The sequence below is a fragment of the Hyperolius riggenbachi genome, chromosome 2 (genome assembly GCF_040937935.1).
Source record: "Hyperolius riggenbachi isolate aHypRig1 chromosome 2, aHypRig1.pri, whole genome shotgun sequence".
NCBI classification, from domain to species: domain Eukaryota; kingdom Metazoa; phylum Chordata; class Amphibia; order Anura; family Hyperoliidae; genus Hyperolius; species Hyperolius riggenbachi.
Genome location: NC_090647.1, coordinates 78898023 through 78903459, shown reverse-complemented (window position 1 = coordinate 78903459; position 5437 = coordinate 78898023).

Sequence of the window (5437 nt, the reverse complement as noted above, 5' to 3'; positions counted from 1 at the left end):
TCCACTTGTGTCCCCGGCTGTTTCTATTGCTAATTTTCATAATATATTTATTACAAGTGTGTAGTAGGTGTTCTGAAGAAGGCAGTGTGCTTATGTTTGTCATGTGATAAGAGTTCATTCTTGAAGAAGTACTAATCTGTTGACAACAATGTCAGCAGCTTCTCTTCAGGAATACCCAGATGGCCAGATACTGTAGCTCATAGCTCATAGCCCATACCCAGAATCACCAGAACTGTAAAGGTGGCCATACACTGGTCGATGTGCCATTAGATCGACCAGCTGACAGATCCCTATCTGATCGAATCTGATCAGAGAGGGATCGTATGGCTGCCTTTACTGCAAACAGATTGTGAATCGATTTCAGCCTGAAAACGATTCACCATCTGCTGAGCTGCTCCTGCCGCCTGTCCCCCCCCCTCCCCCCCGTATACATTACCTGATTCTGGCTCCCGGGCATCTTCTCCGCATTGCACGGCTCTGTTCCGGCTCCATCCCGGCGCTTCCTGTGTTACTCCGTGACCAGGAAGTTCAAATAGAGCGCCCTCTATTTGAACTTCCTGGTCACTGCAGTGACACAGGAAGCGCTGGGATGGATGGAGCCGGAACAGAGCCGTGCAGCGCGGAGAAGACGCCCGGGAGCCAGCCTCAGGTAATGTATACTTGATCGGATCGGCCGCCGCTAGCGACGCGCACTTTACTCCTCCTGGGGTCTTGAGAGAAAAATGGACCACCCTCTTGAGATCCCCCCACAGACAGACACAGGAGAAAGCACCCAAACTATGCCAATGGTGGTGCACCATTTTTACCAGTGAGCCCCTGTTCCAGCCAGGGAACAAACTCCCTGTGCAAGGGATTAATTAGACAGGCCTAAAAGCCACACAAATAAAAACAGGCCCCCTGCTGATCTCTCTTTGCTGATGATCGCTTTGTGCATCTGTGCATGCAAAGCATTAGACACAAGAATGTTTTAAAAGAATGCAGTGACTCAAAAGTCTGTGATTTAAGAGCAAATGCGAAAGTCAGAATGTGTTTATGTTTGACCAAAAATTTCTCGGAATGTGGGACCCACCACAACAGCTCTGACTGTAGATCAGTCATTTTACATTGAAGGAAGGAGCTCTCATTTCCCGCTGAATCTCCTCTGTGTAATCTATGACTCTACATGCACTAATCTCACCTTTATCTTGCCGCTCTGTGGATTTCACACGTCTGATTTCCCCTACACCTGCTGTCTGTGTCTTTTCTTCTGATGCTTCCTGCTGTATTGAGTACAGATGGGAAAAATGATCTAATTTTTCTATAAACATGTGATTGCATTGGATAAAATTTGAGTAATCACTTTACCTAAAGTGGAAATATTATCAGAACTGTACTTCCAATAGGTAAGTCTCACCTTAAAGAGAAACCATGACCAAGAATTGAACTTCATCCCAATCAGTAACTGATACCCCCTTTTACATGAGAAATATATTCCTTTTCACAAACGGATCATCAGGGGGCTTTGTATGGCTGATATTGTGGTGAAACCCCTCCCACAAGATACTCTTAGGACCATGGTACTCCTGGCAGTTTCCTGTCTGTGAACCTTGTTGCATTGTGGGAAATAGCTGTTTACAGCTGTTTCCAACTGCCAAAAAAGCAAGCAGCAGCTACATCACCTGCCAGCTAGTGTTGGGCGAACACCTAGATGTTCGGGTTCGCGAACGTTCGCCGAACATCGCCGCGATGTTCGGGTGTTCGACCCGAACTCCGAACATAATGGAAGTCAATGGGGACCCGAACTTTCATGCTTTGTAAAGCTTCCTTACATGCTACATACCCCAAATTTGCAGGGTATGTGCACCTTGGGAGTGGGTACAAGAGGGAAAAAAATTAGCAAAAAGAGCTTATAGTTTTTGAGAAAATCGATTTTAAAGTTTCAAAGGGAAAACTGTCTTTTAAATGCGGGAAATGTCTGTTTTCTTTGCACAGGTAACATGCTTTTTGTCGGCATGCAGTCATAAATGTAATACATATAAGAGGTTCCAGGAAAAGGGACCGGTAACGCTAACCTAGCAGCAGCACACGTGATGGAACAGGAGGAGGGTGGCGCAGGAGGAGAAGGCCACGCTTTGAGACACAACAACCCAGGCCTTGCATGAGGACAAGAAGCGTGCGGATAGCAATTTGCGTTTTGTCGCCATGCAGTCATAAATTTAATACAGATGAGAGGTTCAATAAACAGGGACCGGAAACGCTAACCCATCACAGATGTTCATTGTTCATGTTACTTGGTTGGGGGCCGGGAGTGTTGCGTAGTCGTTTCCAATCCAGGATTGATTCATTTTAATTTGAGTCAGACGGTCTGCATTTTCTGTGGAGAGGCGGATACGCCAATCTGTGACGATGCCTCCGGCAGCACTAAAACAGCGTTCCGACATAACGCTGGCTGCTGGGCAAGCCAGCACCTCTATTGCGTACATTGCCAGTTTGTGCCAGGTGTCTAGCTTCGATACCCAATAGTTGAAGGGTGCAGATGGATTGTTCAACACAGCTATGCCATCTGACATGTAGTCCTTGACCATCTTCTCCAGGCGATCGGTGTTGGAGGTGGATCTGCACGCTTGCTGTTCTGTGTGCTGCTGCATGGGTGTCAGAAAATTTTCCCACTCCAAGGACACTGCCGATACCATTCCCTTTTGGGCACTAGCTGCGGCTTGTGTTGTTTGCTGCCCTCCTGGTCGTCCTGGGTTTGCGGAAGTCAGTCTGTCGGCGTACAACTGGCTAGAGGAGGGGGAGGATGTCAATCTCCTCTTTAACCACTTGAGGACCGCCCCCAGCCGATGGGCGGCAGCAAAGTCCGGGCCCAAACGACCGCAATACGCCCATCGGCGGGGGCGGCTGCGGGAGTGGTTATGCGGCGATCGCGTCATTCGTGACACGATCAGCCGCCGGGGACTGGCTCCGCCCACCGCTCGTAGTAACCCGCCGGCCGTTCGGAAGCGCCGGCGGGTTACTAGCACCCGGATCGCCGCATTTACATTGTATAATAGGCTTTGTAATGTATACAAAGCCTATTATACTGGCTGCCTCCTGCCCTGGTGGTCCCAGTGTCCGAGGGACCACCAGGGCAGGCTGCAGCCACCCTAGTCTGCACCCAAGCACACTGATTTCCCCCCCCCTGCCCCCTGATCGCCCACAGCACCCCTCAGACCCCCCCCTGCCCACCCCCCAGACCACTGTTTGCACCCAGTCACTCCCCTAATCACCCATCAATCACTCCCTGTCACTATCTGTCAACGCTATTTTTTTTTTATCCCCCCCCCCCTGCCCACTGCCCCCTGCCCCCTCCTGATCACCCCCCACCCCTCAGATTCTCCCCAGACCCCCCCCCCCCCGTGTACTGTATGCATCTATTCCCCCTGATCACCTGTCAATCACCTGTCAATCACCCGTCAATCACCCGTCAATCACCAGTCAATCACCCCCTGTCACTGCTACCCATCAATCAGCCCCTAACCTGCCCCTTGCGGGCAATCTGATCACCCACCCACACCAATAGATCGCCCGCAGATCCGACATCAGATCACCTCCCAAATCCATTGTTTACATCTATTCTCTCCTCTAAACACCCACTAATTACCCATCAATCACCTATCAATCACCCCCTATCACCACCTGTCACTGTTACCCATCAGATTAGACCCTAATCTACCCCTTGCGGGCACCCAATCACCCGCCCACACGCTCAGATTGCCCTCAGACCCCCCTTTATCAATTCGCCAGTGCAATATTTACATCTGTTATTCCCTGTAATAACCCACTGATCACCTGTCAATCACCTATCAATCACCCCCTGTCACTGCCACCCATCAATCACCCCCTGTCACTGCCACCCATCAATCAGCCCCTAACCTGCCCCTTGCGGGCAATCTGATCACCCACCCACACCAATAGATCGCCCGCAGATCCGACATCAGATCACCTCCCAAGTGCAGTGTTTACATCTCTTCTCTCCTCTAAACACCCACTAATTACCCATCAATCACCCCCTATCACCACCTGTCACGGTTACCCATCAGATTAGACCCTAATCTGCCCCTTGCGGGCACCCAATCACCCGCCCACACCTCAGAACGTCCTCAGACCCCAGCCCTGATCACCTCGCTAGTGCATTGCTTGCATCTATTTCCCCCCTCTAATCACACCTTGAGACACCCATCAATCACCTCCTGTCACCCCCTAGCACACCTACCCATCAGATCAGGCCCTAATTTGCCCCGTGTGGGCTCCTGATCACTCGGCCAAACCCTCAGGTCCCCCTCAGACCCCCTTCCGATCACCTCCCCAGTGCATTGATTGCATCTATTTTCCCCTCTAACCGCCCCCTGAGACACCCATCAATCACCTCCTGTCACCCCCTAGCACTCCTATCCATCAGATCAGGCCCAAAACATCCAAGAGGCCACCCTGCTTATGACCGGTTCCACAAAATTTGCCCCCTCATAGACCACCTGTCATCAAAATTTGCAGATGCTTATACCCCTGATCAGTCATTTTGAGAAATTTGGTTTCCAGACTACTCACAGTTTTGGGCCCGTAAAATGCCAGGGCAGTATAGGAACCCCACAAGTGACCCCATTTTAGAAAGAAGACACCCCAAGGTATTCTGTTAGGTGTATGATGAGTTCATAGAAGATTTTATTTTTTGTCAAAAGTTAGCGGAAAATAGATTTTTATTGTTTTTTTCACAAAGTGTCATTTTTCACTAACTTGTGACAAAAAATAAAATCTTCTATGAACTCACCATACCCCTAACGGAATACCTTGGGGTGTCTTCTTTCTAAAATGGGGTCACTTGTGGGGTTCCTATACTGCCCTGGCATTTTAGGGGCCCTAAACCGTGAGGAGTAGTCTAGAAAACAAATGCCTCAAAATGACCTGTGAATAGGACGTTGGGCCCCTTAGCGCACCTAGGCTGCAAAAAAGTGACACACATGTGGTATCGCCATACTCAGGAGAAGTAGTATAATGTGTTTTGTGGTGTATTTTTACACATACCCATGCTGGGTGGGAGAAATCTCTCTGTAAATGGACAATTGTGTGTAAAAAAAAATCAAAAATGTGTCATTTACAGAGATATTTCTCCCACCCAGCATGGTTATATGTAAAAATACACCACAAAACACATTATACTACTTCTTCTGAGTACGGCAATACCACATGTGTGACACTTTTTTGCAGCCTAACTGTGCTAAGGGGCCCAAAGTCCAATGAGTACCTTTAGGATTTCACAGGTCATTTTGAGACATTTGGGTTCAAGACTACTCCTCACGGTTTAGGGCCCCTAAAATGCCAGGGCAGTATAGGAACCCCACAAGTGACCCCATTTTAGAAAGAAGACAACCCAAGGTATTCTGTTAGGTGTATGATGAGTTCATAGAAGATTTTATTTTTT